Below are 23,903 nucleotides of genomic sequence, written 5' to 3'. Positions count from 1 at the left end.
GTGGGAGAATGGCGTGAACCCGGGAGGTGGAGCTTGCAGTGAGCCGAGATCGCGCCACTGCACTGGGCGACACAACGACACAACAAGACTCCGTCTCAAAAAAAAAAAAAAAGAAATACATGGCTGAGCACAGTGGCTCATGCCTATAATCCCAGCACTTTTTGGTTTTATGATTTAATCATCTTATTTATCTTACTATCTTAATTTTATGATTTAATTAATCATATAAACATTTATTTTCCTTTTGGACGTTTAGTGTAATTTTTAAAAATGATTATAAATACTCTACACTAGAGCCCTGGAAATAGGTCTGCTACAATATACAATATGACATATGCATTCTAAAAGTTACCACATTAAGCAGAACTGCACAATGAAACCACATATCTCATAGGGAAAATTTGGTTAAGGGCACAATATTCTAAAACTTTGTCAGTGACACATTTGAAAAAAGGAACTGAATGAAAATGATATTATAGTTTTATAAATGTTAAATGGTTAAGAAATACATAACTACTATGGTAAATTTGGCATTTTATTTGAAAAAGTCTTGAAATTACCTTGTGGAAATGGGTTTGGAGAGTTAGGCTTTTGAGCAGTTGGGAAGCAGCAGGAGGAGGGTTATCTGGAATTGGATGGAAAGTTGTCACATCACATGTTTGGTGTGACTCAGTGCACTTGTTGAGCTGAGTTGTGTACATTTTGTGTATTACCAGGGAGCTCAATTCAGCTTGGTGCAGTTTTCTACCTGGTGTTTCTCAACAGACAGAAATGCACATCCTATTATGCCCAATTGTTCCTAATATATCCATCCTGTTGGAGCAATTTTGTGTTTTCAAAGTCAGTATAGAATAAATAGCTCAGAAACCTTGGACTTGCAGAGCTTCAGGAAGGCTGACCAAGCCTTGCTCCTGTTAGCTGTCTGAGGGAGGGAGCTGGCCCCAGTGACTTCCTTTGGACCACCTCCCAGAAAACTGGCACTGGAAGGGTCTTCTGCTCTTCTGACCCAATTGTGCTCGATTTCTTCTACTGTAATAAACAACTCCAGAGGCAGGAACTTCCTATCTTTGGAGGCAGCTCTACTTCGCCCTTAGGGAGCTCTGGTTTAATCCTTCTTCCTGCTGGCCTCTCAAGGCTGCAGTGACTTGCCTATATCCTGGGGAGGGATACAGCTATTTTTGTATAATGAAGTTAAAAGAGGCAGAGTGGAAGGTGGGCATGGTCTGTGGCTCCTGGCTCATAGGGTACCACAATGGGATCGATGTTTCTGTTTCTGATTGTAAGAATGCAATTTCTTTTGTAGTTCATAAGCATGATGACTGGGTTTTCATGCTTGTCTGTGAGATGTGCTTCCCTTCAATCTTGTCATGTTGTTGGTACATTACCCATCTGACATGGAAAAAAAAGGATCCCCAGTATTCACCCAAACCATAAACTGAAAATTGGGACATGCTGACAAAGGGGAAAAAATACCAGACCTTTTAGCACACTCCAATAGTTTTTAAGGATAATGGTCGGGCAGTTTGAAATTAGAACCATTGTGGGAAGTCTTTGGTTGGCAGCCAGCCAGAGAAAGTCTCACAGCTGCTGCTGAGGTTTCTGATGGGCATAATGCCCGTTGCTCCAGGTCCTGCGTTGCCATTCTCAGATGGCTTATGGGCTGTCCATGGGGTTGTGAGAATCTGGGAGGTCACAGTTTAATTCTGGAACTAGAAGGATCCTCAAGGCAGTGGCATTTCCACCTAACAAGTTATTTCCAGGAAACAGGTCCCGGAGCACAGGGTATCTTCCAAGGCCACACAACTAATCAGCTCACAGCAGGTACTGCCCCTGTGCTCTCCTAGCGTTTCTATTTCCCAGTGCCCAGTACACACTTGGCCTTTGGTAAATGATGAGAGCATGAATGAGTGGATATTGGGCTCTTCCCCAAAGATAATCTGCTGTGTTTGCAGAACAGTTCAACAAAGAGCTCATAGCTATGGATTTTAAACACAGTCTTATGATTTGATTATTTGAATCTCGGATTGGGGTTTTTTTGTTCTTTGAGAAGGAGTTTTGCTCTGTCGCCCAGGCTGGAGTGTAGTGGCAGGATCTCAGTTCACTGCAACCTCTACCCCTCTGCCTCCAGGGTTCAAGCTATTCTCCTGCCTCAGCCTCCCAAGTAGTGGGATTACAGGCGCCTGCCACCACGCCCAGCATATTTTTGTATTTTTAGTAGAGATGGGGTTTTGCCATGTTGGTCAGGCTGGTCTTGAACTCCTGATCTCGGGCAATCCACCTGCCTCAGCCTCCCAAATGCTGGGATTACAGGCGTGAGCCACTATGCCTGGTTTCGGGTTGAGTTTTTATGCTGTATTTTGTTGTAATAAAATCAGTTTAAACTTTTTGTTCCCTTCCTTCTCTTAAACTCCCAAGCAGTTATTTTCCAGAAAGTTCTGCTCTATGCATGGATGATAGAATTTAACAGAAAGCAGGTTTTAAGACTGTACTATCTCACCATTAGTGTAGTTGGTGGAAGTTGCAGGTTGCTGAGTAAGGGGCATGAGGCCATTTAAATGAGGCACTTTATGCAAATCATTTTGCCTAGCAGCGGCTTCTGGCTGGAGGCTTTGAAAAGCATGAAGCTGTAAATTATTTCCTTATGATAGAGGGCGGGTAGGAATGAGGGTTGCCACGGATTGCAATTTTTCTTTTTTCCTTTTGTTTTTTTTTTTGAGACAGAGTCTCGCTCTGTCGCCAGGCGAGTGCAGTGGTGCCACCTCTGCTTACTGCAATCTCCGCCTCTTAGGTTCAAGCGATTCTCCTGCCTCAGCCACCCAAGAAGCTAGGACTACAGGCGCCCGCCACCATGCCTAGCTAATTTTTTGTATTTTTAGTAGATACGGGGTTTCACCATGTTGGCCAGGATGATCTCGACCTCTTGACCTCATGATTCGCCTGCCTTGGCCTCCCCAAAGTGCTAGAATGACAGGTGTGAGCCACTGCGCCCGGCCGATTGCATATTTTTTGGAAGCAAGAGGTCCAGCAGGGCTGACTCCCTGACTTCTTTTTTTTTTCTCTTTTCTTTCTAGAAGAGGGGTGTGGCAGATAGCTGGACCCAGTGCTTGAGAGGAACACAAATGCTTATTTCATTTGCCCTTCATTATGGATTGCTTGAGGGTATTCTCTGATTATTAGAGAGAACTGGCAATGGCGGAGAGGTGGCTCTCGCTTGTAATCCCAATACTTTGGGAGGCCGAGGTGGATGAATTGCTTGAGCCCAAGAATTCGAGACCATCCTGGGCAACATAGTGAAACCCCATCTCTACAAAAAAATACAAACATTAGCCGGGCGTGGTGGCGTGCAGTTGTAGTCCCAGCTGCTCTGGAGGCTGAGGTGGGAGGATCACCTGAGGCTGGAAAGTTGAAGCTGCAGTGAGCCATGATCGTACCACTGCAACCCAGCCTGAGTGACATGACAAAAAGACATGAACAAAAAAAAAAAAAAAAGAGAGAGAAAGCCCTCCACTTCTCTTCTTAGCATTTCATTCTCCTTTTTCATGTTTGTAAAACAATTAGGGAGTCCTGTGCATAGCTGATATTTAAGTTACCCCCAGATGCCAATAGCACTCACCAGTCTTTGTGAAAACACTACCCCTGCCTTTACTACCAAGGATGCACCTGGCCCCTGGGGCATGCAGTGATACTGCCCAGAAAAGAAACACTAGGACCGGGGACAGTGGCACACACCTTTAATCCCAGCACCTTGGGAGGCTGAGGCGGGCGAATCACCTGAGGTCAGGAATTCCAGACTGGCCTGGCCAACAGGGTGAAACCCCATCCCTACAAAAATACAAAAAAGCCCGTCATGATGGCGAGAGGCCGAAGCAGGAGAATCGCTTGAACCCGGGAGGCGGAGGTTGCAGCGAACTGACAACGCACCATTGCACTCCAGCCTGGGCAACAGAGCAAGACCTCGTCTCAAAAAAAAAAAGAAAGAAAAGAAAAGAAAACGAAACACTGGACCAGGTGCGGTGGCTCATGCCTGTAATCCCAGCACTTTGAGAGGCTGAGGAGGGTGGATCACCGGAGGTCAGGAGTTCGAGACCGACCTGGGCAAGATAGTGAAACCCCTGCCTCTACTGAAAATACAAAAGTTAGCCGGGCGTGGTGGCGTGCACCTGTAATCCCAGCTACTCGGGAGACTGAGGCAGGAGAATCGCTTGAACCCGGGAGGTGGAGGTTGCAGTGAGCCAAGATGCCACCGCACTCGAGCCTGGACGACAGAGCGAGAATCAGTTTCAAGGAAAAAAAAGATTTAGTACTTAAGCTACGCGAAGTATTTGATGGGAGGAAAAGGACAAACCTGCTTCCTACTGAGAATTAATTTAAACATATTTTTGATGTGGATTTTTTTAGGCTTTTTTGTTCCTATAGTTCAGAGGCGGTGTAGCAGAGAAGTTAAGAGCCAGTTCTAAGTGATGGGAAGCCTGAGTTCCAATATGTTCTCAGCCATTTACTGGTGGTGTGCCTTGATCAGTTACTTCATCTGTTGGTTGTTTAATTTGTACATCTGTAAAATGGGGTAATCCCTAGGATCTCCTTTATAGGATTTTGCACTTGGAACAGTGACTGGCCCACAGTTTGAGTTCATAAATGTTAGATGTTGTAGTTATGGGGAGAACTGTCACTCTTCCTTGGGATACTGATACCCAAATTGTGAGTTGTCAGTAAGCTTTCTTTGAAGTTTGCTCCACACCCTTTCCATTAAAATAAGTAATGTGTAGATCCAATATTTAACCATGATAAAATGGGTTAAAAAGGAGTCCATTAAAAGTATTGAGAAAAGATGGGTGACCTTTTAAAAAATCTAAAATGGCCAAGGTTTTTCTAGACACAAGATCCATAAACCAAATTAAAGAAAGAACTTAAATGGCACACAGTGATTCGTAGAACAGAGATCCACTTGCCTTAATTTGCACAGTGTTCTTATAAATCAACAGAAAGGATACATAACAAAAATTTAAAAGGTTAGGGATCATTTAGGAAAAAATGCACATGCCAACAAACGTGAGAAAATGCTCAGTCTTACTTATAATTTAAGAACTACAATTCACCCAGCACGGTGGCTCATGCCTGTAATCCCAGCTAATCAGGAGGCTGAGGCACGATAATTGCTTGAACCCAAGAGGCAGAGGTTGTAGTGAGCCAAGATCATGCCACTGCACTCCAGCCTGGGCGACAGAGCAAGACTTTGTCTCAAAAACAAAACAAAACAAAAATTACAATTAAAAATGAGAGAGTTTTCATTGGCAAAGTTGAAAAGAAAGTTGAAAGAAAAACCTACTCTTCTGGATTTCTGTTTGTTCACTTATGGATAATTTATTTTGTCATAATCTCTTTGAATAATAAATATGTTCTTGGGTCTAGCAATTCTTCTATTGTATTAGAAGTAAACTTGGAACATCTTAAACACTGATAATGAAGACTAATTTAAAATAAAAAGTTACTAGCCTTTCATACAATGAAATATCATGTTGCCGTTAAAAAGGATGAAATTAACAATGGAATATTATACAGCCTTAATAAAGAAGGAAAACTTGTCACATACTACAATGTGGGTGCACCTCAAGGACATTATGCTAAGTGAAATAAAAGTATATAATAAAAGTCACAAAAGGAGAAATACTGTATGATTCCACTCATATGAAGTGTCTAAAGTAGTCAAAATCATAGAAAATAGAAAGGTGGTTCCCTAGGGCCCAGGGGAGGTGGGAAGGAGAACTAGTGTTTAGTGGGTATAGTGTTTCAGTGCTGCACAATGAAAAAGTTATAGAAATCTGTTGCACAACAATGTGAATATACTTAACATTACTGAACTGTACACTTAAAAATGGTTAGGATGATACGTTTAATGTTATGTGTGTTTCACCATAGTAAAAAAAGAGTAAGTTAAATCTGTATGTACAGAGAGGAACAGGTAGCCAAGCTAACAGTGTTAGTTAAGTAGGGGTTATAAAAAGAGGAGGTTAAAGAACACTATGTCTATGATGAACCCAATTATGGTTTCTAATTTGAAAGGCACATATGTTTCCATGTATGTAGATACATATATACACAAGAATTCTGAGAGTTTTAAAGATACCCTAGAAGCTGCCACCAGTGGTTATGGCAATAGAGTAATAATAGGAGGTTGGAGGGTAGGGGATAATGTTGGGGGCATTTGTTTTTCATTCAACAATTTTAAAGCTTATTTTAGCAAACCTAAATGTGCGAAATTCATCATGCTTTATAATTGTATTTGCTAGCATTGTTTTCATTGTGATATCATCTCTGCCCTTTGTGGTGGTAGTGGTGGTAGTGTGTGATGTGTTTAGAAGTAGGTTTGGAGATAACAGAGTTTAACCCATTTTTGCATTAGAAAGGAAACATCAATTTGGTTGCACAACTGGTATGAATATGTGGTGTAATTTTTATCAACATTGTTCACAATTTACATATGTAAATGTAGATTTTTCTTAAGTGTAGTGAGGTAAATGGAACTGGGAAAAAAAAAGGGTATGCCAATCCTGAAAAAAATGGTGCTAAGATTAAACTGTCAGATCAGTCTTTGTCAAGTGCTCCAGCTGGCTGTGGATTATTAGGAAGTATTCAAAGGGCTGCTTTGGTACAAGACAGGAAAATTGCTGGAGAAATGACTGCTCTGGTGCTAAGATTCAGCCATTTCAAATGGGCAATCTCTTAAACGTAAAAGTTGGGGCCGGGCACGGTGACTCACGCCTGTAATCCCAGCACTTTGGGAGGCTGAGGCGGATGGATCCCAAGGTCAGGAGTTTGAGACTAGCCTGGCCAATATGGTGAAACCCTGTCTCTACTATAAATACAAAAATTAGCTGGGCATGGTGGCGGGCACCTGTAGTCCCAGCTACTCGGGAGGCTGAGACAGAAGCATCGCTTGAACCCGGGAGGCAGAGGTTGCAGTGAGCCGAGATCATGCCACTGCACGCCAGCCTGGGTGACAGAGCGAGACTCTGTCTCAAAAAAAAAAAAAAAAAAAAAAGTAAAAATTGAAAGATCTATAAAATCCTTTCTGTAAACTTTACAAAGCATTTTATAGCAGACTAATAAGAAACACATGAAGCAATTTCAGCTCCTAAAGTCCTGGGAATTTGCCTTTGGGAATACTTTATTCCTATTTAAATTAACAAGCGTTCCAAAAAAAAAGTCCTAGTTTTATTTTTATTCTTAAAGTGACATTGGAGAGATGTCCACACTTTTACTTCTCCAATGAGCAGAGATGTCCAACCAAGTGATTTTAAAATTATTATTTGAGGTTTTTTAAAAACTTATCCTAAAATGGCTATTAGGTTATTTTTAACTAAAGAAATTATTATTATTATTATTATTATTTGAGATGGAGTTTTGCTTTTGTTGCCCAGGCTGGAGTACGATGGTGTGATCTTGGCTCACTGCAACCTTCACCTCCTGGGTTCAAGCGATTCTCCTGCCTCAGCCTCCTGAGTAGCTGGGATTACAGGCATGCGCCACCACGCCCCCTGCTAATTTTTTGTATTTTTAGTAGAGGTAGGGTTTCTCCATGTTGGTCAGGCTGGTCTCGAACTCCCGACCTCAGATGATCCGCCCGCCTTGGTCTCCCAAAGTGCTGGGATTACGGGCTTGAGCCACTGTGCCCGGCCTTAAAGAAATTATTGATAAAGTAAAAAGTAGTTTCACATAGCATACAGCCCAGTCATTTGAAGTGTGCAATTCAGTGGTTTTATAGTATATGTGCAGAGTTGTGGAACCATCATGACAACTTAGTTTTTGTCACCTCTATGCTTATTAGCAGTCACTCCCAGTTCCCTCCCAGACTCCCTCAGAGTCTTGGCAATTGTTAATCTACTCACTGTCTCTATGGACTTTCGTAGACATTTCCTATTAATGAAACCATATAATGTATAGTCTTTAGGACTACTTCTTTAACTTAGTATGTTCTCAAGGTTCATCCATGTTATAGCATGTGTCAGTACTTCTTTTTTTTTGTTGTTTTTTTTTTTGAGACGGAGTCTCACTCTGTCGCCAGGCTGGAGTGTGGTGGCACAATCTTGGCTCACCACAACCTCTGCCTCTCCGGTTCAAGCGATTCCCCTGCCTCAGCCTCCTGAGTAGCTGGCACTACAGGCGTGTGCCATCATGCCCAGCCAATTTTCATAGTTTTAGTAGAGATGGGGTTTCACTATATTGGCCAGGCTGGTCTCAAACTCCTGACCTCGTGATCCGCCCACCTTGACCTCCCAAAGTGCTGAGATTACAGGTGTGAGCCACTGTGCCCCGCCAGGTACTTCATTCCTTTTACCACACTTTACTTAAACCCGTTTCTCAGCTGATGATCGTTTGTTTCCACTTTTTTTTTTTGAGATAGTCTCGCTCTGTTGCTCAGGCTGGAGTGCAGTGGTGCGATCTTGGCTCAATGCAAGCTCCACCTCCTGGGTTGACGCCATTCTCCTGCCTCAGCCTCCCGAGTAGCTGGGACTACAGGTGCCCGCCAGCGCACCTGGCTAATTTTTTTTTTTTTTGGTATTTTTAGTAGAGACTGGGTTTTATGGTATTAGCCAGGATGGTCTCGATTTCCTGACCTCGTGATCTGCCCGCCTCGGCCTCCCAAAGTGCTGGGATTACAGGCATGAGCCACCTTGCCTGGCCGTTTTTGTTTTTTGTTTTTTTTTAAAGATGGAGTCTTAGTCTGTTTCTCAAGCTGGAGTGTGGTGGCACAGTCATGGCTCACTATAGCCCTGAACTCTCAGGTTGAAGTGATTCCCCTGTCTCAGCCTCTCATGTAGCTGGGACCACAGGTGCATGCCATCGCACTTGGCTCACTTTTTGATATTTTATAGAGATGGGATCTCACTATGTTGCCCAGGCTGGTCTCCAACTCTTGGGCTCAGGTAATCCTCCCATCTTGGCCTCCCAAAGTGCTGGGATTACTGGCATGAGCCACAGCACCTGGCCATTCTTAATGAGTTAATTTTTATCTGTGATATAGGGAAAGGGTCCAACTTCATTGTTTTGCATTTGAATATCCAGTTCCACCAACATTTGTTGAAAAGACTGTTCTTTCCCAGTTGAATTATCTTGGCAGAATTAGTTGACTGTCAGTGTTAAGGTTTATTTCTGGGCTTTCAATTCTATTGATTTTTTTTTTTTTTTTAATTTGACTGTATGTTGGAAGAATTATTCATCTGGAATTTAGGCCTACTGGGGCTGGTGGTCATGACGCTGGAGGTTGTGTTTTGGGAACTGGTGACCAGTCATTCTTAGATGGTTGACTCATCTTTTTTGTGACCATGAGATTTAAATATTTACAGAGATTTAAGTGTAAGTAACAAAGGCCTGCAGTAGATGCTGTTACAGGCATGAGAAATGATTTTGTTTATACAGATCACAAATTATAAATACAGTGGCAGTGGTCACTGGAGCCATCCATATATCACAGTTAAACTGTTCTCCTGAGTAATGGAGTTGTCAGCACTGAAGTACACTTCCTTGCCATATGGCGCAGTAGCCGGTTCTTTATTTAATATTTTCATTTACTAAGCAATAACTTAATTGGAAAATGAATTTTGATTGAGTTTTCTATAGTTACTGTTTTTTAAAAGTACTATTCCCTTTTTCTCTTTTCCACTTTCAATTTGGTGAGGTAGTTAAAAATACTGGCTTTGAAATTACCTGGGACTGTTGCAGTGGCTCACACCTGTAATCCTACCGCATGGGAGACTGAGGTGGGAGGATTGCTTGAAGCCAGGAGTTCGAGACCAGCCTGGGCAAAACCCAATCTCTACAAAAAATACAAATAGTAGCCAGCTTGGAAGTGTGCGCCTGTAGTTCCAGCTACTTGGGAGGCTGAGGAGGGAGGATTGCTTGAGCCCAAGATGTCGAGGCTGCAGTGAGCTGTGATCGTGCCACTGTACTCCATCCACCAAGAAGCTGTGACCTTAGGCAATTTATTTCCTAGAGTTCAAGTTTCCCAACTGCTACAGAGGAGAAAAATAATAACAACAGTAATACCTGACAGATTGGGAGAGATTGTGCTGGTGTCACAGAGTCTGTGACAGCACTTGGAAGGGAGTGTGCTGCATAAATGAGAATGGCTGCCGTTGTTGCACTATTATTTGTTTTACATGGTTATAAAACTTCCCGCAAGCCCCCTTTGAAAAGGCAAATCAGTAGTTGGCAAACAAATTCAAAGAGCCATAATTTCTTCCTTCCTTCCTTCCTTCCTTCCTTCCTTCCTTCCTTCCTTCCTTTCCTTCCTTTCCTTCCTTTCCTTCCTTTCCTTCCTTTCCTTCCTTTCCTTCTTTCCTTCTTTCTTTCTTTCTTCTTTCGTGCCTGCCTGCCTGCCTGCCTGCCTGCCTTCCTTCTTTCTTTCTTTCGACAGTCTTGCTCTGGAATGCAGTGGCGGGATTGTGGCTCACTGCAACCTCTCCCTCCTGGGTTCAGATGATTCTCCTATCTAAGCCTCCTGAGTAGCTGGTGCGTGCCACCATACCTAATTTTGTTGTATTTTTACTAGAGACAGGGTTTCACCATGTTGACCAGGCTGGTTTTGAACGCCTGACTTCGAGTGATCTGCCTGCCTCAGCCTCCCAAAGTGTTGGGATTGCAGGTATGAGCCACTGTGCCCGGCCAGTAGCTTTTTGGTCAGGTGTGAGGTTTGAGTGATGGAGTTGGGGATGCTAGAGCTGCAAGTTCCTGGAGCAGGCTGAGCCTCCAAGAGGGAGCGAGTCCCTTGGGTTCCTTCTGCCCTGGGAATTTCCTGAGCAGTGGGAGGAGAACTGGCAACTAGGTAAATCTCCCAGAGTTTGAGGAAATGAGATGCTGCTACTTTGGAGTGACTAGGTTTAGATCCCAGCCCTGTAAACCTCTGGCCTTCCTTTTCAAGGACACTAAGAATAATATTGACAATTAACGTTCTAAGTGCCTTGAAAACATTCTCAGTCTTAATAATCCTATGATGTAAGAACTACTGTTGTGTCTGTTTGTATGAGGCAGCAGAGGCACAGAGCATTTAAGTAGCCTTGTACTGAATGAAATGAGCATGTATACAAGCTAACATTAAACACGTATGGGCCAGGCACATGTGCTGAGCACTTTACATGGGTGATTTCATGTGATCTTTACAGATGTTCATCATTATAACTTTATATGGCTGAACAGGTCTGTGTTTTGTTTTTTCCTTTTCTTTTTAATTAGTTCCTGTAAGCGGAATGTCTGTGTTTTTGTATTGCTTCACTGGCCAAGAGATTTCTCCCTACGTTAGAGAGCAAGTTTCTGTTGTTTACTTTTACCCTTTCCTAGTGTTGACTTAAACAATGAATGTTCAATGTAGGCGAGTTCAAATTCTAGTTTGTTTATATTGATCACTTTTAGTTACTCAATAACTTTAAAAGTTGGTTGCAAAACTATTTCGTTTTTTGCAGCCTCTGAAAAGAGGATTCTGAGATGTTAAAGTAGCGCAAAAAAAAAAAAAAAAGTATGTAAGTATGTAAAATGCCAGGCATGGTGGCTCACCCCTGCAATCCCAGCACTTTGGGAGGCTGAGGCAGGTGGATCACTTGAGGTCAGCAGTTAGAGACCAGCCTGGCCAACATGGTGAAACTGCATCTCTACTAAAAATACAAAAATTAGCCGGGCATGGTGGCGTGCACCTGTAATCCTAGCTACTGGGGAGGCTGAGGCACAAGAATCGCTTGAGCTCAGGAGGCGGAGGTTGCAGTGAGCCGAGATCGCACCACTGCACTCCAGCCTAGGCAACTCCATCTCAAAAAAAAAAAAGTATGTAAAATATTGGTGGTATTTTGAGAAAAAGGACATTTTCTGAATTTATCACTAAATTTGTTTTAAACCTAAATATAGTTTTTGTTTTCCACCTTTTTCTTTTGTTCTTGTTTCTTGTTATAGTTAACTTTGAAGAGTTTGGAATAATCTTTTCATTTATATTAGAGTGTGAGGTATTCTAATGCTATCAACAAGAAAAAAACATGAATTACGTGGGAAATTTTAGACATGGACATTTTGTGCAGGCAACTTAAAATTTTTATCTTGGCTGGGGATGGTGGTTCATGTCTGTAATCCCAGTGCTTTGGGATTGAGGCTAGGAGTTTAAAACCAGCCTGGGGAGTATAGCAAACAAAAAATAAAATAAAACAACTAGCAGGGCATGGTGGCATGTACCTGTAGTCCTAAGTACTTGGAAGGCTGAGGCAGGAGAATCATTTGAGGCAAGGAGTTCAAGGCTCCAAAGAGCTATGGTTGCACCATTGCGCTTCAGTGTGGGCAACAGAATGAGACCCTTTCTTAAACAAAAATAAAAATTCTTAATAGTGTAAAGAGAAAGGCAATGATGAAAGATTTGGATTGTGATTCAAATTTTATACACACTACAAGTGCCAAACTCAGTTTTCACTCTGTTTTATGCCAAGTGTCTATACATTTTTTCCTTCCTTCCTTCCCCCCCTCCCCTCCTCCCTCCCTCTCTCCCTCTTTTCCCTCCTTCCCTCCCTCCCTCACTGTGCTGCCCAGGCTGGAGTGTGGTGCCGAGATCATAGCTCACTGTAGCCTTCTTGACCTCACAGGGTCAGGTGATCCTCCCATCTCAGTCTCCTGGGTAGCTGAGGCTACAGGTGCATGCTACCATGCCTGGCTATTTTTTTTTTTTCATGTTATTTGTAGAGATGGGGTTTTGCCATGTTGCCCAGGCTGGTCTCGAACTCTTGGGCTCAAGTGATCACCCACCTTGGCCTCTCAAAGTGCTGGGATTACAGATGTGAGCCACCATGCCGGCCAACTGTCTGTACTTTTAACCAAAGTCCAGAATAATTGCTAGAAACTTTTAAACCTTCTTACTCTGTGTAAACACAGTCTTTTTCTTTTTTGTAAGTCAGAGTCTCACTCTGTTGTCCATGTTGCAGTGCAGTGGCACTATCTTGGCTCACTGCAACCTCTGCTTTCCGGGTTCAAGTGATTCTCATGCCTCAGCCTCCTGAGTAGCTGGGACCACAGGTGTTCGCCCCCACCCTGGCTAGTTTTTGAATTTGTAACTTTCAAATGATTGACTGCAAAAATCAGATAGTCAATCTAAAAATAAACATCTACACATGCGAATTTTTTTTTTTTTGTATTTTTAGTAGAGACGGGGTTTCACCATATTGTCCAGGCTGGTCTCAAACTCCTGGCCTCAAGTGATCCACCTGCCTGGGCCTCCCAAAGTGCTGGGATTATAGGCGTGAGCCACTGCTCCCGGCTGTAAACACAGTTTTATTATGAGGTGTGCTGTGACTCTCTAGAGACAGCTCTGCTCTAGAGACGGCACCATAGCAGCACAGGAAAGAGTTTAGGGCCTGGCTGACTGAGTTCCTATGTCGACCTTAGGAGAGACCTCAGTTTTCTCATTTGTGAGAAAAACGGAATTCTATTTTCCTTTTTCTCTCTTTTCTTCCTTTATGTTTTCTCTATTTATTTTGTCTTTTCCTCATTTTTCTGTCAGTATAGCTTATAAAATTTTTTCTGATTATAAAAGTAGGCCATAGGCCAGGCGTGGTGGCTCATGCCTGTAATTCCAGCACTTTGGGAGGCCGAGGCGGGTGGATCACCTTAGGTCAGAAGTTCGAGACCAGCCTGGCCAACATAGTGAAACCCCTGTCCCTACTAAAAATACAAAAATTAGCCGGGCGTGGTGGAGGGGGCTCCTATAATCCCAGCTACTCGGGAGGCTGAGACAGGAGAATTGTTTGAACCTGGGAGGTGGAATTGCAGTGAGCTGAGATCACGCCACTGCACTCCAGCCCTGGGCAACGGAGCCAGACTCCATCTCAAAAAAAGAAAAAGTAGGGCATATTATGCCAAAAATTCAAGTAATAATCCTGTCTTATTTGTGAAAATATGGCAGTATGAGTATTTACTTTGTGGGATTGTTGGAGGATGAAATGAATCCATGCTAAGAACTGAGGACCTTACCTGGCACCTAGAAAATGCACAATGCAATTTCCTATTATTTAAAAAAATTATTATTAGTATCACTGCCACAAATTGCAAGAAGAATGAAGAATGGCTTTTGGAACAGTGGTGGGATGCCCAAGGCTGTGCTGTGTTCTCACAGCAAGCGTTGGGAATGGCACATCTAAAGGTCAGGACTAGCCCTCAGGAGGGGCAGGTGAGGGAGATGCAGCATCCAGTGGACTCTTCTGACTGCTGTGGGTGCATGCACCTGCTTTAGGGTCTCTCTTGAATTTATGTTTCTCTACGGGAGTAGGTGGAGGAGGGGTCAAAACAGTATATTCCAGATATCCTGAGATCTGGCAAAGGAAAACTGGTTTTAGAACCCTGTTGGGCTTTGGAATCAGAGATTAGGATTCTGGTTTATCCCAAAGTGGCTTCTGGAAAGTTGGTTAACCTCTGAGACTCAGGTTTCCTCATCTGTCAAATGGAGATTGTGATACTTCTATCAAAGGGTTATTTTTGGCCGGGTGCAGTGGCTCATGCCTGTAACATGGCAAAAGCCCATCTCTACTAAAAAATACACAAAATTAGCCTGGCGTCATGGTGTGTACCTGTACTCCAGCTACTTGGGAGTCTGAGGCACGAGAATTGCTTGAACTGGGAGTTGGAGGTTGTAGTGAGCTGAGATCGGGCCACTGCCCTCCAGCCTGGGGGAACAGAGCCAGACTCTCAAAAAGGTAGGGGGGTGTTTTGTTTTGTTTTTTTTCCTTTAGGGCAATTAAATGAAAGGTCTTGAAAGCACCTTAGAGTAGTGCCTTGATACATAGGAAGTACTTAAAAAATGGTAGGTAACTATTACTTATAATGAGTGCTGGGTTAGAAGGATCTCCTTGGTTACCAAAGACACTCCCATCTTGAATTTTGGTGTTTTGATGGAGGCACAGAATATATTTCTCTGCCTCCTTAAATTGTTGAATGTGCTGCAAAGTTTGACACTTTGAAATAGAACTGGGGCTCTGGGACTTGGTTCTGTCTTTAGGGCTTTGTTCTCTGCCCTTGCGTATGCACACGTGTGCATGGTGAGTGCATTTTACACAGGTGCATGGGATAACCCTACTCTTTCAAGGCAGTATGGAAGCAGCAAAGCTTGCTGTCTTTGTCTTTTTGGGTGTTGCTGGTCTCCTCTGTCAGCACCATCAAGGCTTTGCTGCTCATTGCGCTCACCCAGCAGGGTGCTATTAGAAAGGAGGAGAATGAGTTCCGAAAATAAGGTAACTTATCCAGGCTTCACATTTGTCTCTATGTTGGGAATAATGCTATTCTCCCTGCCTGCCTTGTGGAGTGGTTATAAGGATAGAATGAGAGGAAGGTTGTGAAGGCATGATCAAGGTGTTACACCAATCATTAAACATAAAGTATTGCAGAGAAATGGACTTCAGAGTCACCTGACTGAGGCAGAAATTCCAGTTCTATTTACTAGGTATGTCTGTGTTATTTGATACACTTTCTCATTATAATAGAGGTAGATGATAACAACGTAGGGCTGTGATAAACATTAAATTCTGTAACATATATAAAGAAACTAGTGAAGTATATGTTGCACAAAACAGGTACTCAAAAAGTTGTGTTTGGGTCTGTCAGGAGTTTGAGACCAGCCTGGGCAACATGGTGACACCCAGTCTCTACTAAAAATACAGATGTTAGCTGGGTGTGGCGTTGCGCCGCTGTAATCTCAGCTAATTGGGAGGCTGAGTCAAGAGAATTGCTTGAACCCGGGAGGCAGAGGTTGCAGTGAGCCGAGATCACGCCATTGTACTCCAGCCTGGGCAACAAGAGCAAAACTTCATCTCAAACACACACACACACACACACACACACACACACACACACACAAAGATCACCGCCAAAACTTCTGGTTTGGATCTGGTGAGGTCACAATTTTGGATTTGGTCCCCATGTGGTCCAGTTTTGCTCTTATGGAGTAAATCTCTGTTTCAGAGGCCACCATATCACATTTCCCGAGTCTCCTTGTAGACACCTAACTTATCAGTGATGAAGTGAGGTAATAACAGGAGATAATGATTCAGCAAAGCTTTGTCCGGTCACTGAGAAATTACCCTGAAACAGTGGCCCATCCACACTTGCCAAGTGGGGGTGATTCTTCTTCAGGGAGCACAGCGCAGCAGATTTTCCTCTAGGTCCTCTGTGTGTGTTCCTCAGGGTCTGGAAAGTGCTTACCCCAGAGAGTGAGCTTGGGACCATTTGTATTAAAGCTATTATTATTATTTGAGACAAAGTCTCACTTTGTCACCTAGGCTAGAGTGTGGTGGTGTGATCACACCTCACTGCAGCCTCCACCTCCTGTGTTTAAGTGATTCTCCTTGCCTCAGCCTCTCAAGTAGCTGGGACTGCAGATGGGCACCACCATGCCTAGCTCATTAAAAATTTTTTTTGGTAGAGCTGATGTCTCCCTGTGTCACTCAGAGTGGTCTCGAACTCCTGGGCTCAAGAGACCCACCTTAGCCTCCCTAAGTGCTGGGACTGTAGGCTTGAACCACCGTGTCTGGCCATTAAAGGTAGCCTCAAAACTCATTTTATAGTATTTATTTTCTTTTGATGTTCATTGATTTTTTTTTTTTTTTTTTGCCAAAGTTGTCTTGCTTTTTAATGTAGACCAATGGAATGCATTTTACAGACAACGAAACATATCCTGTATGGTGGGTAGCAAATTAAATAGGCTTTTTACTTTTTTTCTACTCTTTAATTCTTTACCTATTAAAATATTGCAGTTTTCTGTTCATTTAAGAAACTTAGGAAATTCATGCTTAATGTTAAACCTTGAAAACATAGACAAAGTACACGAAGGCCATCTAACATCCCATAATCCTGGTTAATAGTTTTGTGTATTCATCTTTCCCAAGGATGTGTCCGTTAGCATTTTTTCCAGGTTGAATTACAGACACCTTTTTCAGAGACTGCATACTACTCTCTCGTGATTCCCTTACCTGTTATAGTGAAGTCATGTGTGATCTCACTGGAAACTTGCTTTCGTTATTTGCCATCACCAAAGGGCCCTTCTGAGTGAAGAGCTAGGGCAGCTGGCTGGTGGGTGTGCGGCGTGTTATCATCACTTGAACACAGGATTGTTAGTTAAAGGTGTCTGCTGTCGGCTGATGTCAGATGATCCCCTGGGGAGGTTTTGTTTTTGTTTTTGTTTTTAAACCCTGTAGGCTCCAGTTCTGCTTCAGCAGGTCTGGGATGGAGCCTGAGACTCCCCGTGATGCCCAGGCAGCTGTTCCTGAGTCCCCTTTGGAGTGCCATTGAGCCAAGGTCCCTAGCATGGCTGAGTGCTCTCTGCTCCTGGAGTGAGGCAGTCTCTGCTTTTGTTCTGCTCAGGGCTGACCTGTTTTGAGGGGCTTCCTCCACTTCCTGGCTCTTTTCCCTCATCTACACTGCTCAAGACACCATTTCTTCCCTGCTGTCTCATGCTCACATCCACACTCCTCCCAAACCTCTGCTGCTGTCACTCCAGCAGGCTCCTCCATCTCCCCAGGCCACCCCTCCTCCCGCCACCACTCCCACCACCACATCAGAGTCCTTTTTTTTTTTCAGTTACTACTTGATTGCCCCCCTCGCTGCTTCACCCCTCAGGCTCCTGTCTGGGAGCCCTCAGATTCCTTTCTCTGCATGGAGAGCAGAGACTCCCACCTCAGAGGCACCATCAGTCAGGTGTGTCCTGGCCCCAAACTGGCTCTCCACTTGGGGCTCCCTGAGTGTTGAGGCCTTGGATTTCCTTGCAGGGGAAGGAAGGAAGGGTGAGAAAGATCCAGAATCTTCAAAGGAGCCTTCTTTGCCCAGTCCAACATCCACTCCACCCAGCTGACTGGAGAAATAAATGCTAGGTTTGACTGAACAAATAACAGTAATTAAGATCTGCTTCCTGAACAGCCTCCCCCTTCGGCCTGTTTACTCTGCAGCCCAATAACAATTCGTTCAGTCAGCCTGGCATTGAGGTCCATTGTGTTTGATTTTGATGCCGGGGTGCTGGTCTTCACAATCTAGGGCTGATAGAAGACTTCTGCCTTGTAATTTTAAAAAGTAAAGGGAACACCACTGCTAACATGAACAAGTTACTTGTTTCTATCTCTCTCTTTTTTTTTTTTTGAGACAGTTGCGCCCTGTCGCCCAGGCTGAAGTGTAGTGACGGTATCTGGGCTTACTGCAACCTCCGCCTCTCGAGTTCAAGCAATTCTCCTGCCTTGCCCTCCTGAGTAGCTGGGATTACAGGCACATGCCACCATACCGAGCTAGTTTTTTTGTGATTTTAGTATAGACAGGGTTTGGCCATGTTGGCCGGGCTGGTCTTAAACTCCTGACCTCAGGTGATCCGCCAGCCTTGGCCTCCAAAGTGCTGGGATTACAGGCGTGAACCACCGCGCCTGGTCTGTGACTTGCTGCTATCTCTGTACTCCCATATTTGGTTGTGCAGCCAATACTCTGAATGAAAAAACAAAAAGGTAAAGGTTGGTGGGTGGTGATGTAAGGTTATTTTCATTTCTGTTGATGATAGAAGAAATAAGTATGATAAGCACCTTCATTTGGCCCTGGTTCCTCTTGCAAATGTATTTTAAGAACATAAATAGGAGTTTCTCAAGCTGGGGGTGAGGGGGTAATTGCATGACAGTTCTCTGCCAGGTGGTGCCATCGAGGCAGCTGGTACTTGAATGCAGGCATCCTCACAAAGGCTGTCTAGGGCTTTGTGCCAGCTTGCCTTGGAATGAGGAACTGTTTCAGAAGTGGGTGGAGGGGTGCTGATAAAACCCACTGGGCGTCTGGCAGTGCTTACTTGAAAAGGCAATGAGCAGTGGCTATTTGTTTGGGGGAAAGGCACACACCTATTCATTCCTTCCACTTCAAGCTATAAGTGGAAGAAGAAGATGAATTTCAAGGATGAAAAGAGGGCAGAGCTGGGAAGAAGGTTTCCTGAAGTCGGAGGGATGATGAAGGCTAAAGTTAACTGTGAGAAAAAGTGTTTTCTCAGCTGTCGAAAACAGTGCAGCTGCTACTCCAAGAAAAAAGCTGGTAAACCAGAACTTTCACGTCACCACCAGGCATCCAGAACACAGGGTGGGTTAGAGGAGTGAGGGTGACCCTGTAGGAGGGATGCGTGTCCTGAGAGGTTAGTGTGGGCCTCTGCCTCCCTTTCCCCTTCCCCTTCCCCGATTCTGCCTCTGAGCACTGGTACTATCCGGGTACAGCTGTGGTTTTCCAAACCAGAGGCCTGTTGTCTGACATTTCATTTTCTGATTTATGTATTTATGTGAAAAATGTTAGAAAGGCTTGAAATAATCATCTTGTATTGAACACTGTGAATCCTAAAGAACAGGATTTTATGGGATCTAGGGTAGGTGAAGTGTGCAAGTTTTTCCTTGTACAGAGCCCTTGTTGCTAGACTAACCACCTTGAAAGAGAAACATCTTGTTACTGGGCAGTGCAGTGAGTCAGAGGTGTTCTTTTGAGTAGTGAGCCCTTTCTGTGATGTGGTTTGTGGGGAGAGCGGCCAGTGGTTGAATCTGCGTGTGGGGTGATTTAGTCGGCTGCTTCCAGAAGCGGGGGAAGGGAGGTAGATCAGGGGTGGGCATTACCATAGCACAGCCTGTAGCTGTTCAAGAGCACCAGACTTTTTTTTTTTTTTTTTAAGATGGAGTCTTGCTCTGTAACCAGACTGGAGTGCAGTGGCGTGATCTCGGCTCATTGCAACCTCTGACTCCCTGGTACAAGTGATTCTCCTGCCTCAGCCTCCCAAGTAGCTGGGATTACAGGCACGTGCCACTATGCCCAGCTAATATATTATATATACATATATATATGTGTGTGTGTGTATATATATATATTTTTTTTTTTTGAGATGGAGTTTCACTCTTGTTACCCAGGCTAGAGTGCAATGGCATGATCTCAGCTCACTGCAACCTCTGCCTCCCGGGTTCAAGCGATTCTCCTGCCTCAGCCTCTCGAGTAGATGGGATTACAGGCATTTGCCATCATGCCCGGCTAATTTTGTATTTTTAGTAGAGATGGGGTTTCTCCATATTGGTCAGGCTGGTCTCGAACTCCTGACCTCAGGTGATCTGCCCACCTTCACCTCCCAAAGTGCTGGGATTGCAGGCGTGAGCCACTGCGTCCAGCCAAGGGCACCAGTTTTATGGCCACCCCAGGGTTAATGCAACATGTGCCGGCTTTTCATTTTAACTGTCATGATGGATACTTTTCAAAATGTATTATTAGACTCTGAGAGACCTAACTGCCTTCTTACTAGGATCAGCAGAGCATTTTTTTGTTTGTTTGTTTGTTTTTGAGATGGAGTAGAGTGTTTTTTAAAGCTACTAACGATGACTTCATTTACTTGTCTCAAGTGTCTGTTAGTATATTGCACAGTAGATAGAGAAGTGTGGAACCCAGAGGATGAGTTACTAGCTCCTTCCTCTTCCAGACTGCTGAGTTGTTTGCACTGATGTGTTTTTTGATGCACCACTGATGCTTGTCACTAGATTTGTCCTTGAGCCAAATCACCTAACCTTTCTGGGCCTCAGTTTTCACATCAGGAAAGTACAAGGACTGGACTAGATCAGTGCAGGTTTTGGAACGTAGCCGGTTTAGGTGGAATTTTCTGGATGCCGAGTTTGATTTAAAAAAATCCACTAAAATATGAGCTTCCTGAGAGCAGGGACTATACTGCCAACTCCTAGAACCGGTACCCAGTCACTAGTAAGCATTTAATAAATACTGTATGAATATATAACTACCTGTGTGGTATTATAATGCATCTGCATGTGTTACATATTGTGCCAAGAATTTCGTTTGGTGGGGAAAGAAGTGCACTCGCCGCTAAACCCTTGAAGCTTCTGGGGCACTTGAGTTCTAAGGTCCTCTGCACTCCAGCTCTCTGAGAGCAGTGAAATGAGCTCCTTTCTGTTTCCATCCCAGAGCATACGGGCATCTAGCTGGCACCGGGGCCCGTCACCAGCCTAGAAAGCACTCTGTGGCTTGGCAGCGTTTGGGGATTGGGCTGGCACATAGCACCTCTTGGAAGGGGCTTGGCAGGTTTCTCCCTTGCAGCATAATCTCCATGACACAATGAGGCAAATTTTGGGTTTAGTGTTTCACTGACTGCCGGTTGATAAGCTACTATTTATAAAGTAGAACAAGCAAGGTTTCTGCCCACCTTCTTTTTTGCTGAGACTATTTAAAACTGACTTTATTTTATAAATTAAAAATAAAACTTTTAAATAAACTTATTTTAAAAGTAAAACTTTGTAAAATAAAAATATCAAAATAAATATTAAAATTAAAAATTAAGAATTAAAAAGTAAAAATCAAACTTACTTTATAAATTAAATAAAACTAGTTTTTACTGTATTTTATTTTATTTGTGTTTTTAGAGACAGAGTCTCACTCTGTTGCCCTGACTGAAGTGCAGTGATGCAATCTCAGCTCTATGTAACCTCGATCTTCTGGGCTCAATTTATCCTCCTACCTCAGCCTTCCAAGTAGCCAGGACTACAGGCTTGTGTCACCATGCCTGGCTAATTTTTGTATTTTTTTGTAGAGACAGTGTCTCACTATGTTACCCAGGCTCGTCTCAAACTCCTGGACTCAAGTGATCGACACACCTCGGCCTCCCAAAGTGCTGGGATTACAGGCGGGAGCCACTGTGCCCAGCCCTAAAACTAATTTTAAAAAAATATTTAAAACCCAATAAGTACTTTTGTTTTCTCCCATTCTCCTACACTTCTCTGTTTTGAGTTTCAAGGTTACATTTTCTTATACCTTTTTCTTCTAGAACTTACTTACACCTTTTTCAGCCCTGTTCTGCCACAGGGATTTGTTGCTTCAGTGGGTGCCAATGAATGTTCCAACAGCTCTTGATTTTTCCTCAGTGGAAATGAAGGTGTAAAGACGGCTTTAGCTTTCCAGCAAGTGTTCTCACACACATAAGTTGCCAGCATGCTCTCCTGTGTTCAGACTGAAGGTGGTGAACCCCGACAGTCTGACTGTGGAGATGTCTCTTGCTCTTCACCCCTAACTCAGTGCTCTTAACTGGGGAGCCATTGTCTGGAGACGTTTCTGATCATCACGCCTTGCAGGGGAGAGGGAGAGTTGAGCAACTGGCATCTAGTGGGTAGAGGCAGGGAGGAACGCTGCTGAACATTAGCATCCAGTGTACAGGACAGCCCCCCAAGAGAAAGAATTTTCTGGCCCCTAGTTAATAGTGTTGAGTCATAGAAACCTTGCTCTGAAGGATCTGCCCCTCAGGAACGTTTGTTTTCTGTTGAGCTGTCAGAAGGGATGTTGATTACCCTTCAACCTCAAACCTTATAGATCTCACCAACCTGCTAAAATGTATTAAGTGTGATATGATATTTTTTATTTTAAGGTAGAGGTAATGATTTTAAGGTAAGGTAACGATTCAAATAATCCCACTGCTGTCTGAGAACAGAGGACTTGATAAACATTCTTCTGGTGCTGAAAGTAACCCTAACCTCCTGAGAAGGAGACTCCAAAAAAGGGGAACATCTTTGTCTCAGACTCCATTGTAACCCCAAAGCTGGTTGCTGGCTTTGTATGTGTTCAGAGCCTGTTCTTGCCCATTTCAGACTTGGTTCTGATGGCTGGAGATACTAAGTTGACCCTTGACTGTTCGTTTCACGGAAATGTTCAACGTGGAAAATAACACAACTCTAGTATGTTGAAACTCGTTTGAGAAACCACTTGCCAGAAACTCTTCTCTCATAGTCCCTACAATCCTACAATCCTGCTGCCACAGTTATGGGCATGATGATGAAAGCCTTGGCGCTTTAGAGGATTCAATGAACTCAAAATAAAATTTAAGAAACCCAGATAAAGGAACTATAAGAGCATATTTCTAGGCTAGGCAGATATACAGCTTTCTGTTTCTCTAACTTCTTGAACTTTTAGGTAGCCGTATTAATCTGTTCTTGCATTGCTATAAAGAAATACCCGAGACTGGGTCATTTATAAAGAAAAGAGGTTTAAATGGCTCACCATTTTGCAAGCTGTACAGGAAGCATAGCAGGTTCTGCTTTGGGGGAGGCCTCAGGAAGCTTCCAATCATGGCAGAAGGCCAAGGAGGAGCAGGTGTCTTACATGGCAGGAGCAGAAGCAAGAGAGAGAGAGAGTAGGGAGATGTCACACACTTTTAGACAACTAGATCTCATGAGAACACACTCCCTGTTGTGAGAACAATACCAAGTGGATGGTGATAAACCATTCATCAGAAATCTTCCCCCATGATCCAGTCACCTCCCACCAGGCCCCACCTCCAACATTAGGGATTACAGTTCAACATGAGCTTTGGGTGTGGACACAAATCCAAGCCATATCGATAGCTGTTTTTTTTTTCATTTTATTTTTAACTGTTTCAAATTCTACCAAGTGTTGGTTTATTTACATCAGTGAAACTCTAAAAAGTTTTACAAGGCTTAAGGACGTTTTTTTTTTTTTTTTTTCTTGCAGGGTAAAAAACACATACATAAAATTTACCATCTTTTTTTTTTTTTTGAGACGGAGTCTGGCTCTGTTGCCCAGGCTGGAGTGCAGTGGCCGGATCTCAGCTCACTGCAAGCCCCGCCTCCCGGGTTCACGCCATTCTCCTGCCTCAGCCTCCCGAGTAGCTGGGACTACAGGCGCCCGCCACCTCGCCCGGCTAATTTTTTTGTATTTTTAGTAGAGACGGGGTTTCACCATGTTAGCCAGGATGGTCTCGATCTCCTGACCTCGTGATCTGCCCGTCTCGGCCTCCCAAAGTGCTGGGATTACAGGCTTGAGCCACCGCGCCCGGCAAAATTTACCATCTTAACTATTTTTTTGAGATGGAGTTTTGCTCTTGTTGCCCAGGCTGGAGTGGAGTG

At 43.7% G+C, this 23,903-nt stretch overlaps 1 protein-coding gene and 1 non-coding gene across 4 annotated transcripts in view; both read left to right on the top strand.

Annotated features, from left to right (window-relative positions):
* Positions 1 to 23,903, top strand: part of SERINC5 (serine incorporator 5) — a 146,786-nt gene that overhangs the window by 17,208 nt on the left and 105,675 nt on the right. The window lies entirely within an intron of this gene.
* LOC112627286 lies at positions 1,292 to 1,395 on the top strand. The gene has a single exon (XR_003120130.1). It is a non-coding gene; the product is annotated as a small nucleolar RNA U13 (small nucleolar RNA).

The sequence above is a fragment of the Theropithecus gelada genome, chromosome 6, assembly GCF_003255815.1.
Source record: "Theropithecus gelada isolate Dixy chromosome 6, Tgel_1.0, whole genome shotgun sequence".
NCBI classification, from domain to species: domain Eukaryota; kingdom Metazoa; phylum Chordata; class Mammalia; order Primates; family Cercopithecidae; genus Theropithecus; species Theropithecus gelada.
Note: the sequence above shows the minus strand (reverse complement) of the source record. Positions and strands in the feature narration are given on the sequence as shown.